General features: G+C 46.1%; 1 protein-coding gene and 1 long non-coding RNA gene across 2 annotated transcripts in view; one reads left to right on the top strand and one right to left on the bottom strand.

The window, feature by feature from the left end:
* The window catches only part of FBLN2 (fibulin 2), a 92,574-nt gene extending 92,184 nt beyond the window's left edge, over positions 1-390 (bottom strand). Inside the window, exon 1 of the mRNA XM_053989560.1 lies at positions 8-390. The gene's annotated coding sequence lies outside the window, so the exon portion shown is untranslated. The remainder of the gene's footprint in view (positions 1-7) is intronic.
* An 18,783-nt stretch (positions 391-19,173) lies between these two features.
* On the top strand, positions 19,174-21,078 carry LOC128813965 (uncharacterized). Its single transcript, XR_008439231.1, has 2 exons — positions 19,174-19,350; positions 20,392-21,078. It is a non-coding gene; the product is annotated as an uncharacterized LOC128813965 (long non-coding RNA).
* Positions 21,079-21,678: the final 600 nt, after the last annotated feature.

The following is a 21,678-nucleotide window of genomic DNA, read 5'->3' as shown; positions in this document are numbered from 1 at the left end:
AACTCACCTGGCCGTAAGCCCTCAGGGAAGCGCTTGGTGCTCGGCCGCCGATCTGCTCATCGAGAGCGTCCCGTTATTGTCGTGTGACAATAGCGACTGTTTATAGAAACCCATCCTGGGATAAATTAGAGACAAGTCCCTGGGACGAACCAAGTCCCTGCAACAAATACTATGTCATCGGGAAAGCATCCCTCCTCAGAGGGTCTCGGGAATTAGCCCGGTGCTGCTCCCTGCCAGACAGCGGGCTGTGCCTGTGAGCTCAGGGGGCTCAGCCAGAGGGAGCCGCTTGTCCTAGATCGAGAGCTCGGGCACCTCTCTTTGGGCACCAGGCTCGGCTTCCCCCTGCCTTTCTGTCCCTCCCGTACCAGCTGTTTCCAGCCGGGCCCTCGGGCCAGCCCTGGAGCTCTGTCCCTGGGGGAGGGCAGCACTGAGATACGGCTGGGATGTTTTCACACTGAAAGGCTCCTCCATCTTCTCGGGCATTTGGTTATGGGAAGGAGAGACCCTGTTTGGTGCCCGCCGGAGCTGTTGGCAGGACAGCTTTGCCCAAGCCAGCAGGGAAGAACAGCAGGAGCACGGCAGTGTCCCACCAAGGCCACCTGTCCAGCCCCGCAGCCCAGCAGCTCTGCAGCACCAGCCTGGCCTGGCCCGGGCCCTGGGGACAGCTGCAAACAGCTGGTGGAGGCACCAGAGTCAAGGGATGCAGCAGAATCTATTGCTACAGTCTGAGGTGGGAGCTTCCCGCAGTGCTTGGTCACCTTCCTCCTCTCATGGCAGAGTCAGCCTGGCCCAATCTATGACACTAAATGCAACATTTGAGGAAACTTGGGAGCTGGGCCTGGCTCTCAACTCCCATTCACAGGTAAGACTGAAGTCTGCACAGACAAAATGTGCATACAATTAGGGAAAAGTAGCAGGGTAAGAGTTTCCATTTCTGAAATGTGGTATCCTGTCTCCAACACAGTCAGTGCTTGGGAAAGTGGGACTGTGTTATTGTTTGATGCTGCAGTGTATGTGGGTAGGGTCCTGCCGATTGCTGCTGGACACCCTGAGGGATGGACCAGCTACACAAAATCATTGTGTAACTTTAGCCAGAGAAAAAAAATGCTATTTACTTTGTAAGCAAACAGTCAGCCCTCCCAAAATATTCCTACACAGTCTTGAATTTCATCTGGAGGAAAAATGAAAGTATAGAAGGAGGAGAGGACTCTTGATTTCTCTCTCCCTCTGTGGAGATACAGTGTGAGCACTACTGCTCTTAAAGTAGGGTTATAGTGCCCTTAAATTGTCTGGTGACAGCCCATGAGTGCCCCTTGCTGGCCCCCATTGTGTCAGGAGCAGAGGGGAGCAGCAGAGCTGGGGTAATGCTTTACCTGGGTTTGCACTGAGACTGGGACTGAGCTGACAGCGAGCCCATATCTGCCAGCTCAACACCCTGAGCTGTGTGTTTGAGGAACACCAGGAGAGACCAAAGGAGTCAGGACTGTGATAAAACTAAAACAGGGATTACAGGAGACTCCCAAAATCACTCCAGCAGCTTTTACTGTCAAAGCCATGATGCCCTAAGCAAGGTAAAGCCTGTAGGCAGGTTTAAATTCTCTCATCAGACCAATTGAAGCACATGGGAAATACTTTCAGGCACCCAAATCCTTCCTCAGATCAAAGAGGGGGTAGAAGCTGCACCTCACCAGAGCACCACTCAGGAAGTCCTAAACCTAACCCAAAAATTGGAGCCCTATGCTGGTGGCCTGTCCTCAGGCAGCGCTTTCACTCAGTTTATCCAAGTAAAAAAATTACTGTTTCTGAGCCATATTTTTAACAACATAAGATCACTTAAAATATTTTGCTTTGACTTCAAGTGACACTGAAGAACTAATACATTCAGGATTTAATGAAGTGAGGCTAAATGGAAATATCCATCATTTCTGAATGAAAGAAAACCAACAACATTGTCTGGGGACTGAAAGGATAAGACAGGTCGTGTGAATCCACACAAAGACACAGCAGACATCCTCATGGGTGGGATAAACACATACCCACTCAGGGACTAGCTTTGGAAAGCAAAACTCTTTGGAAGTCTGCTTTCAGGAGAAAAGTTTGGATTTGAATCCAGCCTTTTTTTTTTTTTTTTTTTAAATCTCCAACTCTCCTGAAGCTCTGAGCTCTGCACCAAAGGAAAGAAGGTAGCACTGTCCCCTTCCAAGGGATAGGCAGGGAACCAGAGCACAGAGAAGCCTCTGTACATGGGGTGTTGATCCTTGACCCACCTAGAAACAACTTATTTTCCAAATAAAAGCCCCACAGAAGTGGAACCAAACCAGAAGAGAAAAGATGTGCCATTTTAAAATTCCAGAGCTAAGATTGAAAAAAAAGAAAAAAAAAAAAAAAAAGAATAAAAAGTCTCTAGTGATTCCTAAGCAACAATTTCCTAATTGCAGACCAGTGGAATTACACCACCAGTGTCATCTGCCCCTTTCTTCTGCCCCTGTAATTTGTAGGAACTGTTTTGCCACATCTCTTCTGTGACCCTGCCTTCACATGTCTCTGGCATTCCCACTTTAAAGTGGTGCTACTCTGGTTGAAGCCATGGAGCAGAGCAGCCTCAGACTGAAATATTTGTTTGCATGTCCTCATCCAACCACAGTTTTTCAGAATTTGGGAAAATGTCACAAAGCAACAGAAAATAATGCCCCCTTGGCCAAAGTCAGACCACTCCACAGCGTGCCTTTCATTGCAGTACATGGTTGAGAAACGTAAGAAGTGCACAGCTCACACAGGAAAAGCTTTCAGCAGATGCTGCTGCTTTGAAATACCAGAGAGCCACTATTCTAGCACATTTCATACAAGAGAAATCGACTAGCTCAATCCAAACAAATCCATTACAGTCTATGTTACTCTGAGGCCATGCAGAAAAGCTCACACCATTCTGGGGATTTCTGATCACCACAACTTGTAAAGGTTTGCTGCAACCTGCACAGCTGAACTTGTGACAGGGAAAAGATAAAGAAGCAGCTTACAGGAGAAGATTCCTGCAGTGTGAAAAGTACCCACAGTAATGACTCTGTTTCTGAGCCATATTTTTAACAACATAAGATCATTTAAAATATTTTGCTTTGACTTCAAGTGACACTGAAGAACTAATACAACGAGGATTTAATGAAGTGAGGCTAAATGGAAATACCCATCATTCCTGAATGAAAAAAAAAACTACAGTTTAGGAGGGAAACAGCATCTCCCTTATCATCAGCCAATTTTTCTGCAGGTATTTGGTCACATTCGCTCTCTGCTACACCCATTCAGTGCCCTGAGAGGAAATCAGGTTGTACATGTGAAACAGAGTAAAGCCTAATTCTTCAAGCCAGGAACGAGCATGCCTGACAGTGACTTGCCATTAATTTAATGTACTGGCAAGGGAAGGGCACTTAAAAGCAGCATTTGATAAAGTATTCTTTCAGATTCTGACATTTTACTGCCAGTGTCTGAGAAATGTACCCAAATCCAACATCAAAAGGCTCTTCAAGGGAAATATCAGGAAAATTATCTTTATCATGGAACCTGACTTGAAACTGCTCCTGGTTCTCAAACTTTTTCACCACTAGTAATTGATGGAAATCAGTACTCTGACACCAGCAGATGTCACCTCAGCGAGGAGCTTTCAGGTGGCAAAGGCTGCAAGGACAGCCAAGACAAGCCCTTCTGCTGCCCCATAGCTGCAGAAAGAGCCCCTCTGCCAGGGCTGGTTATCTTCAGTTTTATCACAAGTAAAGCTGCCAAGAAACCCAAACCAAGCACATCAGACACACTTTAGCTTGGACTGATTTCCAAATATGCAGTAGAGACTCAAGTCTGACATCCATACAGGTGTGCAGTGAGCAGGCAGAGTGGTGTTTTTTCCCAGTCTATCTCCCATTTCCTCCTGGCCATCCCAGCTCCTCTCACTGGATCTGCTGTACCTGAACATTTTGAGAGTGAGGAAGTTGAAGATGTAACTGAAACAACACATTTCTTCTTTTTGTTTTCTCTTTTTAGACTGTCAGTTGACCTTGAAAGTTTTCAAAGAACGGGGGGAAGCTCTGGTTCTTTCCATGGTGGATGAGCTGACTAATGCAGACTGTCAAAATCCACTTTAGATTTGCTGCAGCAGGTAAACAAAAGAAATATCCAAGATAAGAGTGACCACCAGCAGGCTGCATCCTGTGGAACCACTGTGACTGCTGTTATGACTCTGAAATATGCTCCTAATTTAGAAAGGATAAAGTATTGAAAACCCATTTCAGCAGAAGTTTACAAACATTTAAGGTTGCCAACCAGGACCTAGAGCCCACGGGCTCTTTCTGTGTGGGCTGGTTTTATGTGTTTTTTTTGCACCCACACCCAGCTCTGCTCCATCAGCAGGATTTTCTGTGGGTGCAGAGATCTGTCAGGTGGGTATGGCAGGGGGTAGGACACAGGAAAGACTCCAGTGGGAAAGCCAGAAGGGATGCAGAGAGGAGGAAGATAGGAAACAGGAAGAAGTCTAGAACTTTGTAAAGGGATCATTCTGAGCCTGGATAGTCCTACCTGGATTCCAGCTGCGAGTTCACCTCCTCTGTAACACACTCCTTTACCCACCCAAAATGAGTGGAATTGTGTTTTCATCCCTGAGGTGAGGTGTGATTTCCATCTGCTGGTTCTGCATTTCACTGCACAGGAAGTCTCATCTCCCAAGCTCTGCTTTGCTGTCTGGAGTTCCCTGCTGCCTTTGCCCACTCACTGAACTACCAGAAAATTGCCAGAAACATCAGCCCTTCAAAACCACTCAAATCATGAACAGGACTACCTCTGTCTCATCCCAGTGCTCACAAACACAGAGGGAAACGCTGCCTAAGCCTGCCACAGCTCCCTGCTCTGCAGCAGGATCTCAAATCCCAGCAGCACTTCACCTCGTTAGTGAGGCTGGGGCTTTGTCTCATCCCCTCCAACCCCCGGTGCTGCTCTGTCCTCACACACACGAGTCTGTCCCAAGCAGCACCTGCATTTTGGAGAGGAGCCTGCTGTGAGCCCAGCCAGGTGACACACAGGACAAAGGAGGGGCTGTCACTGCTGAGGAGAGGTTTCCAGCTCAGCCCACACAGGCAGAGACCTGCTGCCAGTGAGTGTGGGTCGTTGGCAAGCTGGAAGGTACAGCAAGGTCCCATTTGACAAAGGAGTGCATAAACCCTTAAAATTACTCATCACAGATCATTGTTTTCCTCTGATGAATGGCTTAAGTAAAAATGTTTGCACTGAGGCCAAGAATGCAGGGTCTGAGGCCAGGCAACATCCTGCAATGGTAATAAATACCTACTACACAAATAAACTACCAGAATGGCCGTTTCCCCAGATGTCATGAAGTTACCCTGTGCACAAGCTGCTCTTTGATGCTGCCTGCTCTCACAGCCTCAGGCTCCCAGCACCCCTGCCACAGAAAACCAGTTTTCTGTTAAAATATACCAATTGGGATAGAAACTAAAGTGGTGTTATTGAGTATGCAGTTATTGTCACCGCTGTTGCCTCACTTCTTTGAAAATGCACATGATCCAAAGCAAAAAGCAAAGCTGTGTTTTGAGTGCTGTGGAAAAAGGAGTGACAGTCACCAAGTGCTGGCAGACCAGCTCCATCCTCCAGCCAGAAGGAAGGCCTCACATTAGAGGCTTTGCAAATTGGATGAGGTGTGGAGCTAATAAAAACTTGAACCAGCCTCGAAACCTGATGATTAAATCTTGGAAAGCTGAAGGCCATGTGAGCTGGTTAGCTCTGACTTGTGCAGTGATGGATCTCTAACAACATGTGAAAGTTATCATCTCATGAGGCAAACATCCCCGTTGTTGGGCAGCACAGTCACACAGACAGCCAAATTCTGAACAAAACCAGCTCACAAGCCCCACAGGGACTATTTGGACATCTCATCCTGCACAAATATACCCAGTTCACACAAAATCATCTTCATTAACATTCAAAGTTAAATGTTACTCCTAATGTTACCTGCTCTGGAAAACCCAACTGTGATGCTTCATTTTCTATTTTTCCACCATAGCTGAAACTGCAGCACTGGGGCTGGATCCATGCAAAAGGCATCCACATACAGCACATATTTCCTTGCTGAATTTATGGGTGCTGCTGTGCAGGAATATAACAGGGCTGGAATGCCATGCAGCCCTGGCTAGCTCATGCTCAAAGGCTAACCCATGATTGCCTTGGACATGGCTCCAGTTCCTACTGAAGGGAATAACTGACCTTATAAATCAGACAGCAGCAACGCCCCTTTCACAGCTGTCTCCAGTTTCTCTCCTGAAATTTGGCTGGGTGTTTACTTTGAGATTCAGAGCACACATGTAAACTGTTTAGGGATATTCCTATATCCCTGTTTCTCATTAAAAGTGCCAGAGAGAATGAAAAATGTGATCCATTAGTGTTATAACCATCAGAAAGAAAAAATAAATAAATAGGAAAAAAACCCTGCAGTGAGGGTTTGACCCGTAGTAGCCCAGTCTGCTTCCTCAGCATGTTCCAGTTTCTGGGGTAGTGCTGCTCTGGAGAGGTTTTTAGGCAGCAGTGGGCAGATCCCTGCTGCCCACAGGTCCCACTCCAGTGGTCTACAGTGTAAGCCATGAACATCTCTGGGAAAAATAAAGGGTCATGCAGAAAACTGTGTTGGTTTATTGTTGCCCTTAAGGTAAGATCTGAACAATGGGACTACCAAAGCCCTGGAGTAGCTGCTCATCAGCACAGACCCCTCCTGCCACGCTGCTTTTTTGCTTTCTTCTTTGGAGACCCCTTCAGAGGAGGGTGGCAGTTTCCATTTCTTATGGTTTCCACACACAAAAAGGATCCCTTTTCTGTGTTCCTGAGGCTGAGGCAGCAGAGAGAGGTTAAAATGCCACAGGGCTGTGAGGAAAGAAGTGTCAGAAGCAGCCCAGTGACACTCGGGAGAGAGGAAGGGGAGGAAGGTGTTTTATGTTTTTGTTTCTGACCATCTCTATTTTAATCAGCAATAAATTAAACTGATTTTCCCCCAAACTGCTAATGCTTCTGTGGCAAATCAGCACCACTCACAGAGAAACTGGAAAAGATAATGGATATTTCCCTCTTCAGTGTTATCTACACAGACTAGCACAAAGTGTAGTTAGGAAATAGTGCCACAAGCAGAGAGCCTGGTGACATTTGTGATGAGAGTGGCCACAGCTCCTCACAAGTCCCAGACAACTCTCAGGACCAACACCCTACATCCCACCCCAGGGGAGGCCCTCAAGGTGTGGGGAAATCCCTTCTCAAGCATAGAAGGGAGCTCTGATGTTTAACCAGAGCTTGGGAGCAGCTCAGGGATCCTCTGGAGCCAAGGACAATCACATTCCCACCTCTGCACCCAGGAACTGGTTTGCAGTGAGAACTGTTCCAGCAGACCTTCAGCCGTCTCCACAGGAGGCTCAGAAGGGCTACATTTAACAGCTACTTTGCTGTTAGTTAAGATTTTTTTTTTTAATTTTTTATTTTAATGAGACTTGTCTGTGTGCAAAAAAGCTCTTTGCAGAAAGCGTGTGTAGGTTTGAGGAGTGGGAGAGAGCTGTGAATAGATTCAAGTCCTTCAGCAATAACCAACAGTCTGCTCGAGATGTAAATTCATCCTTTTAGCACTGAGATCTTTAGAAGGTGTGGAGACCTGAGCTGATACTGGCTTTTTTTTTATTCTGTGTAGACTGTTATCTTCAAATCATAAACCAACAGTTTGCCTTATGCAAGGCAATGAAGAACAGTGAAAATATCCTTTATCATCTACATTCTTGTTATGTAGCATCAACACAGCATTTAATAAAAAGCATCTTGATACAATAATAGTTTGAAGTTTATTTTCCAAACAGAACTGTTGTTTGCCTAGAGTAACGTAAATTTGCAGTATTCCTTGACACTTCACAGATGATGAGAGAAAAAGATCTTAGGATCTACCCAAAGGAGAGATTTAATTGTAAAACAAAGCACTAAGTATGACATTTAGCTGAGGCTGTAAAGGCTACAGTAATTAAAAAAGACTAAAACATATGGTGCACTTATGAGGCTGGTTAATATCAGATCCCAAACTGAATCTTTTGGGTGTGTGAGAAGAAACAGGAAAATTGCAACTATTCTCCTCTATCCTGAAGCATAAAAAAAGCCTTTGCTGTAGTCCTCGTGAAGCAGGAATGACACTCCCATCTTAATTCACTTACTCTGGAGGAGGGGGATTTCCTTTCACCTGCTAAGCGAGATATAAGCAACTGCTGTGATCTGTTAATGCATTTATGAGATTAAATGATTGCTATATGATTGATATGAATATGATATGATTTATATGATATGAGGGAAGGAGATTGTCCTCAGTGGTTTGTAATGGCCTGGCAGCCGATGGCAGCATGGGATAGTGCCACACTTGGCTGGAGAAGTGTCTGATAAGCAACGCTTAGGTCACACTTGGAGCATCCTCCCTAAGCCCACATGCTGGGTCATATTTCAGTGATTGGAGGAGCGCTGTGGACCACAAGGAGCCCTTTGCAGCAGGCACCAAGCTGGAGATGTTGCAATGTGGTCAAATCCCAAAACAGCAGAGACAGAAACACAACAAACACAAACCATAACAACAACTTGTGTAATCAGATCATACAGAGGAGCTGGGAGCCACGTCCCTAGCTGGTGCTAACCAGCACAGCTCTTTCTACACTCAATTTCTCCATTTTGGGTTTAGCTTTAAAGCTCTACCTTCCCATTTCAACATGCAGAAAGTCTATAAACTCTGGGCTACTAGCCTGAAACCGTGTTTTGTGAAAATCTCTGCTCATTTGAAACCCACAAATGTCTTTTCCAAACATTTCCATCGTCAAAAGGCAAAATACATATATATGAGAAGAAAAGCAGATAAGAAAACACATCTGACTGTCCTGGAGCCAAACTTTATTTAGCATCCTCAGCTTGCTCCCATAACCCAGGCATGTGCTATATTGTAGAATCACAGAATGTTTAGGGTTGGAAGAGACCTTAAAGCCTATTGGCCCCAAATTCACAATGCAAATCTTAATCACAAGCAGCAGCACCCACGAGCCTGTGCTATCACAACCATGCCTGGTGTAATGACAGCCTCTCACAGGCAGAGTGGCTGCTCCACCCCACACAAACTCAGCTGGGAGCTCCATTCGCTCAAAGTGGCACGTTCTAAGGCAAGGAGAGGGATTTTGGCACATTTTCTCGGGAAGCCTGAACCTCATAGCCCTCTGCCAGCACTATGTATAAGACATAATTTGCCCGATTAAATTATGTCACTGGTGGAGAAAGGTGGGCTGATCTTGCAGACCTGCAAAGCAATAAATGTCAGTTCCAGCAGAAATAGAGCAAGTGCATTGCAATGAGTAGCCCAAACCTTTCACAAAGGAGTGAAAATTATCCCTGAGTTACACCTTTACTGAAAAATAATAGCAAGCTCATTAATGCTGGTGGTTTGTTTCTCTTTTCTTTTTTTTCTCTTCTGTACAAGTAACATGGAAACAAAACAGGATAATTTCTCTGGTACTGAATTGCTTTCTGACTGCAGTTATTTCTGGATTCCCCAAACCCAACATTTGCAGTTTGATCCCAGGAGAAAAATATGTAGTTTGCATTTTTAGGAAAAACCCCCTCCGATTAATTTGTGCAGATTTGCATATAAATGACTTTTCAGGCTCAGCATCCATCGTGATGGCAAGTCTGGTTTGTGACTCCCAGCTGTCTGTGGTCTTCAGGAATCATGGTAGCCTCTAGGATTTCTCTCCAGTTGGGCTTGCTTTGTTTGTGTCTCAGCTCAAAGGCAAAATATGTTCTCTTCTACCAGATGCCTTATTTAGATGTGATTTACATACGGGAGAAAAGCCTGAGAAATATCAATATTTGCATTTTAAACATGATTTCAGGATGTCTGTCGTGGCTCATTCATCTGCTTTTTGGCTCTTGCATGCATTTAGTTCACTCTTCTTTGACTGCACAAGCATATGTGTCTCATTAGCTTAATGACACGTTTATTTATCCTTCCTCCTTGCTGGCACTTCTTATCTGCAGGACAGGGGCTGTTAGGTGAGCTGCATTGACATTCACAATTATCCTCATCATAGCTAACCTGATTAGCAGGTCATTGATCCCAAGGAGACTTTAGGTGATGATCATCTTTGTTTTGCTCTTTTCAGGTCAGATGTGCCACCTTTGTGCCAAGCAGGGGCTTTGGAGAGGGAAGGCATCGAGGACAGCTGAACTGTTTCCTGAAGGTGCCTCAGGACTCTAGGTTTTCATGTTCTGGGTGGGTTGTCTCAGGTCCAGTGAGACCCCCAGAAAGAAACATCCCTCCTGCTGGATGAGACCACATCCTGCTCGAGCAACGGGGCAAAGCCCAGAGGGGAAGAAGGAGCAGCCTCCACAGGTGCTGGGAGTCCCCAGCTTAACACAGGCACCATGTGTGCTGCTCACTGTCCCAGGGGACACTGGGGTGTCAGCTGCTTACCTGGAGCCCAGGACAACCCCCAGAGCAGTTACTCTGTAGGTCCCATGGCCACCTCCAGCTTTGGTTTAAGCTTCATGACAGTTTTCCTTTGATGTCTCTGCAGGTTCCCTAATCCCCTTGGTGAGTTCCACAGGACCATGGCTCTGAAAGTGACAGAATAGCAGATATTTTACCTCTTCCCTGAAGGAAAAGAGCTATAGATACATAAAATCATTAAATGACTAAGCCAGCTCCTGGGACACATTAAAAAACTGTGTGCTTAGATAATGTTCAGCAGCCTCAGAGCCCGCAGAGAGAAGGTGGGAAAGGAAGAAGTGCTGCTTGGAAAAGCTCCTGAGGAAACAAAGCAGCTGTCTGTGCTAAGGAAGTTCTGCCATAGCTATTTAACACTCCAGGCTGAGCCCACAAGCCCAGGAAATGCATGGGTACTTCACCACTTACCAAGTCAGAGAGCCATAAAGTGTCCTGAGCAGGAAGGGACACACCAAGAATGTCAAGTCCAACTCCTGGCCCTGCACAGGACCCCCAGGGTTCCCACCACGAGCCTGAGAGCATTGTCCAAACTCTCCTTGAACCCTGGCAGGCTCGGTGGCCTAGGTGTTATGTGTATTTCACAGCCCCAGACCTGTGCAACATTTGCAGGAACACTCCCAGCAAGTCTCATTTTTCACCCTAATCCAACGGATAAAAACAATAAAGCAGCTTTGACTGTCCATACAAATTGTTTACTTTAGTACTTCCATGGCTATTTGTACTTCTCCTCTCACTTGTCCTGCAGCCTGGGCGATGACAGATCTGGAGGCAGGACCCCTCCAGCACTGCCCTGCACCACCTGCCCCTCTGCTGCTGCCACCTGGCTGGGGCTGCTGTCACAGACTTCATTTTCACAGCAAACCCCTGTGGTTGCAACACCGTGGAAGCATTAACACCCCCTTGACATGCCAGAGATGAGAAAATTGTTGAAAACTGCAGCAACTGAATTTCCTGGCTCATCAAGTGGTGCTGAACAGCCTTCCCCTCCACCTTCAGATTTCACATTGGAGTCTCTCACTTTATCTTTCTGTAGTTCCATTGCTGCTGAAGAGCTTTAACTGTGCAGCAGGTTGTAGTGATGGAGAGTTGGTTTAAAAGCTCCATAAACCCCCTGCCACTAGGGCTTTTTAGCTTTTCACCTGCCCTCATTGTGCCTCCCAAATTCCATCTGGTAAGCTGCCAAAATTATTTTCTGATTTAAAGGCTGCTTTGTACATGATACATAAGAGCATCATTTCCAAAAAAAAAACAACTTTGCAGCATAAAGAGAAATAACACGAGAAGGATTAAATAGAAAACTGGTTGTGTTTCAAGAAATTGGTGCCGCGACAAAGAGCCAGCAGCTCCCAAAAGCAGAGATACTTTCCTTTCAGATTTCTTCATATAGCCAGCAGGGATATCTATAATGAGTAATTCCACTAAAATATATTTAAAAAAAAAAAAAAAATGCACCCTCCAAACTAGTCTTCTATATGCAAGGGCAAATGAAGATTATAAGTTTTTACAGCAAAATTCACTCTGCTGCAGAAGGAATGTCCCTGGGGCCCAGGAACTACATGGCTTATCCAACCTGTCCTACTCCCTCTTCCCCCCTGCTTCTGTATCTCCCACATGAGAGGCTCCACCAGCTCAGGGTGCTCGAGCTCACAGAAGTCTGCAGTCCTGTGGGAACTGGGAATGCTCAGAGACCCATTTCCACTTAGCTCAGAGAGGCAAAGCAGAGTTCTGAGCATTTCCTCACGGGAATGGCTGGGTTTGCACACATCAGTGCTTCCATCCTAGGTGGATCCCAAAGGCAGAAGCTCTCCACTTTTCCATGGGGCCCCATGGGAAGACAGGCAGCTCCTGGCAGGTCACATGTGCTGCAGACCTCCAGCCTCCTGGGCACTGCAAGTCATTTTTAGCTGATTTTCCCTCGTTGCATACATGGCCCTTGCCACTTTGGTTGCTTTCCATGTCCATCTAGGGCTGTAATTAAATAGGTATCTACCTACAAAGCATCTAAAAACTGGAGAAAGTAATGAAATATGACACAGTTCTGGCATACTGAGAACGCATGCTGAGTTCAGAGCAGCCTCTCCCTGGGGTTCCTTCTTCTGTCATTTACCAATTCCACACTCCATCTTAATAGATGACCTTAAAATGTGGGGAGAGCTTCACCCATCCAGAAAAATAACCTAATAAAGCAGTTGGTTGCTGACACGCCCCCAGCTTCTCTCAGTTCTGAAGTGTTGTGCACAGCTCTCAGTTTAACAGGAGCTGGGACACAAGCAGTAAAGCAGTGGGTAGCATCATTATGGACCAATACAGAGAAGAGAGGAAATGAGGCTCACTTGACATTCTGTTTGTGCTTCTGGCATGGCAACAAATGCAGTGAAAGTGCCAGGGCAGCTCTAAGTGAGGAAAAGAGGAGAATCTCACCAGAATGGCAGGAACTAAAAACCAGAGGTAGTGACTCTGCAGTGCCAATGCCATCAGTGCTATGGCCCCATTCTCTGCAAACTCCAGCAAGGTTAGCAGTGGTTTTACTTATAGATGGAATGCCAGAAAGAGCATTAAATTGGTCTGCTGTGACACCAGAGGATCCTGCCTGGGACTGAGGCAATGTGAGCACCAACAATGAGATGTTGCAGGTGGGGGCTGGTAAAACATGCACATGTGCAGCCCGCAGTGTGAATGTGTGAGTACAGCCAGGCTCCCCCACTCCAGCAGCCCCGGCTGGGGTTCTCCCTCCCCTCCTGCCCCGGAGCTGCCAGGCCAAGGGCATGTTTGACATCATGGTTTAACCTGAGAAAGCTGTTCTGTATCTCCTGAACGGACTACGGCCCAATATTAGGAAATGTTCCCTTAATATTTGGAGAATTAATGACACATGAGTAATGCAGCAGCCTGATCCAAGAAATGTTCTAGTATACTCTCATATTATCAAGTTTTTCCAAACACCTAATTTCACGGGTACCCACAGAATACTGGAGGTGCCTGGTGCCCATCTGAGGAAGCAGTGGCTGTGACTGGAGCAGCTGAGGCTGTCCTGGTCCCTGCAGGCTCATCTGGAGTGTGACAGAGAGGATCCTCATCAGGCATCTGTGACACACACCCCCACTCCCTGGAGGCTGCACAGCTCCTGAAATTCACTCACAGAAGTTATTTGTGTTGATTTAGAATTTGCAACAAAATTTTTCCCAGAGAGCTGTCCACAGGCACACGACACCGCCTCTGCAGCAGCATCTCCCGGCGCTGCCCATGCAGTACAGCTCTGCCTGGGGACTTCCAGCCCTGCATCCTTCCTCTGTCAAACTACAGGATTCTTCTAACTCAAACTCTCCTTCTAATAGGAATTCCTCGGACTTGAAGAGATTTTGGAACTCGGAAGATCATGGGGGTTACTTAACAAATTGCATGTTTTGTCTTGCTCCTGCTGGTTTTTGATAAGATGACACTCACCAGTCTGCCTCACTTGCAGTGTCTGTCAGCTGGGTACCCCCACCAAGGTGTTCATGTGGTTGTGTCACCATGCAAGCAGCTTCCACACAGATGGAGGATGGCAGCAGGTACCTGAATTTTAGGGTCTACTCTGCTTTCTTGCTGAATTAACCAGAAGAAAAGAGCCATTACTTACCAGTGACTGAACACTCGTCTGCATTTCCCTTTCCCTTCACCATCATTAGTGTGGGGTCAGTAATTCTGTGCTGAGGACACACATGTGAATTTGTACTGGTATTTCCAAAATAATGGGTAAATTTGTGCCATTTCAAAAGTATTTGTGATTTTCTGAGAAGTCTTTCATGCAATACTTACCCTGGCACTGCCCAGCCACGGTGGTGGAAGACACAAAGCTGAGGCTGCACAGCACCTGATCCCACAGGGCCCATTGTGCACAGAGCCTTTGGTTCAGCTCCAAACTCCTGCCAGTGACTGCTTTTTCCCAGTGCAGTTCCAGTTGGACACTGGGAAGCTGGCCTGGTGGGGTTTCATAACACCCTGGGAATCCATAGGAAATGATAATGTATACTCAGTTCACAGGGGGATTTTTTCCTTTTTATTTATTGCTAGGACTACAGACTCAAATCTGGGATCTGAAAGCCAAGCTGGATTCCTTCCTGGACATCATTGGATAGCTGTACAGATCTGTAGAAAATCCTCCCTTAAGCCTTTCTGCCTAATGAAAACCATCCCAGGCTCTGTCTCCTGAAGCTCTTGGGGCTGAATTGTTGGGAGGGAGGAGAGGACAGGGCAAGGGCAGGGTAACCACCATGGACTGGAATTGTACCTTCACCAATGGGCACCTTCAGAAACTAGGCAGACTTTAAATAAACTTAAACATTTTTAATACATGTTCATTTCAGCAATGAAAACCAGAAACTATTTCACATGAAAATTCAGGTGATGATTAGAATTGCAGCATTAGGTTATCCAGAGTTTTTAGACTGACTGGATAAAAGTCTAAAAGCAAAAGCTTTGACTGAGCAAAACCAAAGGCTTTGTTTGGTTCTCTCATTTCCCTGCTTTAGCCCCAGTCTCACCTTCCAGCCTTTGCACCACTCCCCAAGGATTTTATCTCGGAGGCTGATCTGAATTTTTGGTTTTTCTCTAATTCTACCCAAGTTCATATAGTAAGTCTCTCAGACATTTATCACCCTGAGCCTCAGCCCTTTCTTCTCAACCCTTTCTAGGCTTTTAATGTATAAAATCCTCTTTCAAGCACTTGCTGCTTAACAAAGGTAAATGCTGTGGCTCTGCTTCCATCCACCTGCCATAGTTTGACACGGAAGTGAATTTTTTTTTCAGGAAGTTGGGTCAAACCAATCAGTAGTCAGGTTTGGATATTGGCACCTGGAGTGACCACTGAAAGTATGGACACGCCTCTGAGAACACAGGGGGTTAAAAGCAAAAACTCCCAGGGGAACTCTCTCTTTGGCTCCGGTTGTCAGAGAGTGCAGACTCTCCCCTGCCCAGCCATGGGCTGGGTGCGGGAGGGGAAGCCACGCGGCCTTGTCCGGGTAGGCCGAGAGGGCTGAAGGTCTGGAACCGAGCCAGCTCCTGCGGACGGAAGGGTGGAGAGAAGCAGAGATGCCTTTGTTCCCCCACCAGAGGGAAAGAGACAGAGAGCCTGACGGCACCTGGAGATTTGCCAGCAGAGGAGAAGCAGAAAGGGGCGGGGGGATGATGCCCAGCGTGGGAGTCGAGAATGCTGGGCAGAGATTTCAGCCATCCAGGGAGTCTGAACTTTTAACCCTTTCCAGGAAATGAGGGCTTTGTAAAATATTACTTCTCCTCAATTTGTAGTAGAAAAGAGATGGTCCAGGACCTGAGATGTTAGAAGAAGAAATTTTTAGGTAGGAGGAGATGATGGAGTAGCTTTTGGCTGGACTTTTCTTGTTAGCCATAGACTGAACCAAAATCTCCTGCAATAGAGACTGCATTTTAGGGGGATGCAGTGGTGACCCAAGGAGACCTGCTTCAGCAATGACCAGCGAAGGAATGGCAAGAACAGAGGAAAGCTGAGGAGGGAATGGTGATGCCCTCTGTCTTCAGGAAGAAGATGATCTCTGTTCCTGGACCCTTGGCCCCAGGGGAAAATGGGGGGGACTGTGGTCCCAAGATGAGAAGCTGAACTGTTGTCTCTTTTAGTCCATGGCAAAGCTCCTTAAAGGAGCCCTATGAGCAGTCTGTCCATGCACGGTGGTGAGAACACTGTGACATGGAAAGGAGAGTGTCACACTGGCAGATTTTCTCCGGGCGGTTGCCATGTGTGACATAGAAACACAGGAGGTGGCAACTGTGTTTCCTGGGGGGTCTGTGGTGCAAGAGAGACTTCTCTCTCCCTTGATAGATTGAGTACTGATTATCTGAAGGGTGGTAATTTGATCAGGAATCCCGGGTGATGTTTCATGGTGGGTGTTTTGGAAATTGAGAGGAGGAGGGGTGTTTTAGAGGGTCTTCATCCTGGATTTATTTTGTGTGTCTTTTGTAGTAGTAGTTTAATAAAGTTTTTTTTTTCCTTTGTTATTAAGCTTGGGCCTGCTCTGCTCTGTTCCTAATAACATCTCACAGCATTTATTTGGGAAGGTGTATTTTCATGGGGGTGCTGGCATTGCGCCAGTGTCAAACCATGACACCACCCTACTCCAAATGCCAGGCTGTCAGAGCAGTAAATATGCAAGTATTTTGCTTGGCAGTTCTGGCTGCAGTAAGAACATTGTTTTGTAAACTGGATTTAATGCCCAGAGAAATGAGTTCCTGTTTATAATGCAACATACAGTACACAGGAATGTATGCTCAGATTCCTGTACCTGTTATGGAAATAAAACTGCTATAAAAACCCATAAAATTATTAAATCAATGTATGAGCTGGATGAATTGCTCCTGGAACATGAGGGACAGGCTGGTAGCTACAGTTTGAATATATACATGTGAAAATCACACCTCATTTTATTCATAACTAAGGAGATGAGATTATCTGAATACATCCCTGAAGTGCAAAACAAACTTACCCTTTTTTTACTGTAAGACAGAGATGACAAGTCAGTAAACAGTTGGATTTTAAAGAGCTGTGCTAAAAAAATGCTGAAGCTGCTGTTGTACCCTTGACAGGCAGACATGACCACATCAACATTTCCCATAAATCCTTATGTGGTTGAAAAATAAATGTGGTTTATCCAGCTCATGGAGAGCTACAGAGAAAATTGCTTCACCCCTATCCCAGAGCAGCTCACCATGCTGTTGTGCAATGGAAAGACATTCCAGCACCGTGTCAGCTTGGGACTGGATTTCAAAAATGCTGGGGCCTTCCTTCATGGTTCATGCTGCTGCTATGCAAGAACACCAGTGGGGTTTCACAAGAGGCAGTAGTGGTCTTTTTGCCTATCCTTTGGTGTAACCAGTCACAAAGAGTCAAAGGCCAATTTAGAGTGGAAGGCAGTTTAGCAAACAGAGAACAACTCACAAAAATGAACGAACAAACAAACAAATAAATAAATAAACCCCAACACTTTTTCACTCATCCATAAGTGTCTCTACCTTGTACTTGACCAGAATACTCATGCTTTCAGTAAAATCCAGGGCTGTGAGGTCTGGTTCTTAATTCCAAGGAACCAGCTGTCTGCAAGATCTCAGCAATCAGGCTGCTGCTTGGAGCAAACTGGAGAGGAGAGGCTGTTGTGAGGCAGAGAACAGGCTGTGGCAGACAGTTCAATCATCTAGTTCCCAGAGCTGCTCCTGCCATCCCACCAGAGGTCCATGCTCCTCACCCTGACTTTTCCCAGCTTAGCAGGGCTGTTCTGGGACACCTTCCAGCCCCTAGGAGAGTTCATTCAGTCTCTCCCTAAAAACAATCCCTCTTGCCCCCGCCGTGCCCCTCGGCTCCAGCAGCACACACGTTCCTCATACCCTCCCTGGCTGCAGGCAGGGAACACGTCCCTTAGATCCGTTCCTGCTCCCAGCTCCAGCCCTGGGGAGGCTGCTGGGACCTCATTATACCTCCAGCATCTTGACCTTCAGTTTTGCACCTCTTCTTCCTCACTGCTCAGCTCCTCAGAGAAATTCTGCATGGCCAACTCATCAAAACAAGCACTTTTAAATGTTCTTTGAGCACTCAGGGCATTCGACCTCATGTGTCCCTGCAAATCCCGGGCACACTCACCTTCCCATCTTTTCCTTGCTGCAGGTTGACTGCACGGTGCCCCTCCTTGCAAGCTGGCTGCACTGTGGGCAGTACTGGGACAGCACACCCACCACTGTCACTGCTGGCAGCTGAGGCAGCCCTAGAAATTATAAGAATCTCCTCATGCAGCCAGAGGAAATGTTCTGTGGCCACCAATGATGTAATCCAGCTCCTCTGAGGGTCTTTGAGCTTGGCTTTGTGTGTTTCTCCATGTGTGGAGGAGTACAGAGCAGTGTGACCATCCAGCTGGTTCTGGAGCCACAGAACATTCTGGAGGCTGTGAGCTGGAGCTCAGCATACAGCAGGCTCAGAAATCCTCCTCTATCACACTCACATTCCCTGCTAACAGCAGAGGCATTTCTGACACAGCAGTGGCCAACTGGCAGGCACACACAGAGATCAAAGGCTTTCCTGTGGTCCCTGGCTCTCCAGCAGATTGCTCTCCACAGGTCAGGCCAGAGCTTTGTGCTGTGAATTGTGTGACCCCCGTGAACCTGCTGAATCAGGGCCAAAGAAGTGTTTGTCCCATCCTTGCATCTGTAAAGCCTACAAAGAGCAGAGCTATTTTTCATTAATTGCTAACTATTCCTCTTGGCAAGCCAGTTTGCCTCCCACTTTCATTCACTTTGAAACAAAACCTATCAAGAGCCCTTTTAGTCCAGCACTACAATGGACTGATAGTATATCCCTAGTTTGTCTTCCAAATTCCCATACAAGCTATCAAATGTTGTCTCGTAACAACAACTCATCCAACCTTTCATCTGTTGAAACTTCTGACTGGTTTTTGTCACAGCCTGGTATGTCCATCTCTGAAGATGTTTCTAATACAAAATTCACACTTCCTTTTTCCTTAATGTCACACTAATTTGCCTTTTTACTTTACGTACTTAATTTCTTCTCACTTGTATTTACAAATTTTAAATATTTGTTCTGTTTCAGTTATCCTTTAAGCACCCAGTTTGCCTTTAGTGAGAGTGGGAAGCAGCACAGCCATTGACTTGTTGCTTGGGAAACTCATCCAAGAGTTGTCATCATCAAATGAACATGTCAGCAAGGTGCTCTGGCAGGCACTACCCAAAAATAACTGAGGATTGCAGCCGACCCACAGCACACGTCTGAAATTCACGCCTCTGCTTCTTCTCAGGTGTGAGGAACCTCCCTTCTCCCAGCAACTTGAGTTTAAGTTTTGATTGCGATTTAATGAATTTGGGAGAAACATTCCTATTTTAACTTATAAATACCCTAGGGGAAAAAAAAAAAAATAAAAAATTACTGCAAATCCTGAGCCCCCCATAAAGCACCCAGTAAATGTGGCTCCCCAAGGTGAAAGACTGGCAGAGCCAACCCTCAGCCCTTTCTGGGCAGCAGGCTGCTCTTTTCCCTGGTTTGTCAATCCCAGAAAAGGTCTTTTAAAAAGCAGTGACCTAGGATAAATTGTAATTAGAAATGCTGTCTGTTTATGAAATGTTATTTGATATTCCTGAGACACAGACTCAGAATTACCTCTTTTTTAAACACCTATTGATTTTGTCACTGACTTGAACTTTGGTCTAGCAATAGAATTTGTGTCCCATAGGTGATATTATATCAGGGTCCATCAGTAGGAGCAAAAACCTCTCCAGATTTTTTAAGACAGCTGTAAACAGAATTTCTTCAGTACGTTCATTAAATGATTGAAGCAGTCCAAGTTGAAAATAACGTGATACCACACAGAGTATAATTACATAGAGAACACATTAAAACCTTAATAGAAAACCAGCATCACTATGTAAGCCCAAAGCAGCACAGCAGTTTGTAAGAGCACGCTGGTGTACACGTGCATCAGTCTAACCTGCAAATCTCTGGGGAGAAAAAGGCACTGGATGGTATCACTAGCCACCACCTTTGGGCAATATTCCATGTTCCTGTCAAGTTTTACATCAGATATATTGTACCTAGGGAATGAGAAAGATGTAAGAGAAAAATCTTGATGATTAAAAAAAAAAAAAAGTTATGTACTTTTGAGTTAGTAGTTCAGGAAATGCCTTCAGGAGCTCAACTTCAGTTCTGTGGTACATGCAGCCAACACTCCATGAAGCCCCAAGTGGTGTTAGAGAGCCCAGGACAGCACTTACCAGGCAATAGTGGATTTGGCCTTTCTGTTTTATTCATTTTCCTCATTTCCTTTCTATTTTCCCCCTCATAGCCATGGGATCCTCTTGGCTGACCTCCCCCTGCCCCAGGGCACACAGGAGCTGCCCAGTGACCATCGATCAGCCCCTTCTGCCTGGAGCTGCAGACCACAAGGTGCTGCAGCCGTGCTGGCAGGAGCACGGGGCTGCTCTGACAAGAAAGCACAGAGGAATCTCTTTATCTACTGATATCAGCAACCAGCTCTGCTGCAGCCTGACAAAGAGGCTGGGAGGTGAGGCTGGCTCCAGGCACATCCAGCCAAACAGCAGGAATGAGCAGGAAGGTATTTCACAAGGAGCCACTGTTGTTGCAATGTTCACCCTGATGATTGCAAGGCCAAGAGAGGTTTCCCTGCAAGTTGTTTTGGGTGCTGGGGTTCTCAGAGCTGCCAGGGAGCTGCTGCAGCAACAAAATATCAATGCATATGGATAAACCTTGGGATGAATAATAGAATCATGGAGTGGTTTGGGTGGGAAGTGACCTGAAAGCTCATCTCATTCCACCCCTGCCATGGGCAGGGACACCTCCCACTACCTCAGGGTGCTCCAAGCCCTGTCCAGCACCTAAAGGGATAATGCTCAACTCCTCTCTGCTCCTGCTCACTATGGGTGTAAGACAAGGTTTTTTCTTTAATGGGACTGTTGCTTCCTTTCCATCATCTCCAGCCAAGTTAAACTAATTAAACTGAATGCAGATTATACTAGAGGTGTATGGGTTTGGGTTGTTTGTGGATGGTATTTGACCCTTTTCTTTCTCACCTACCTTCACCATTGCACTGCAGTACTAGGGAGAGCTGTGTCACACCAGATCAGAGCTTCCACCCTCCCCTCACTCTTTATCCACCTTTGAAGTGGTTGTGATGCTGCAGCTCTCCCCAGAACAAAGGCATTTTCATCCCCTGACACAGTGCACTGCCAAAGAATTTCATCTCCCAGACAGACTGCAAAGGGAAGAATCACCACAGACTATGTGCAATTTATGGTTTCATTAATTCCTGCCACAAACCACACAAACGGGCATTTTTCAGCAAGGAATGCACGATCAATTAGTCGGAGGAATAAAAACAAGGGCATAGATTCTTGAAATGAAAAGGGGATTAATCCTGCTTAAACATCAAAATTATGCTGGCTCCTCTTTGGATGATTAGGTGGAGAATTTATAGGAGATAATGTTAAATGCTCAAAGGTTTCCCACTTAATTGTGGGAAAAGTCGTAGTGGGTGCTTTGGTGGGTACTGTGAGGCTGCTGCCAGGGTGAGACATTCTCCCAAGATTTAAGCAATAAGCATGAATTGCATTGA

Source organism: Vidua macroura, chromosome 13 (genome assembly GCF_024509145.1).
Source record: "Vidua macroura isolate BioBank_ID:100142 chromosome 13, ASM2450914v1, whole genome shotgun sequence".
Classification (NCBI taxonomy): domain Eukaryota; kingdom Metazoa; phylum Chordata; class Aves; order Passeriformes; family Viduidae; genus Vidua; species Vidua macroura.
Note: the sequence above shows the minus strand (reverse complement) of the source record. Positions and strands in the feature narration are given on the sequence as shown.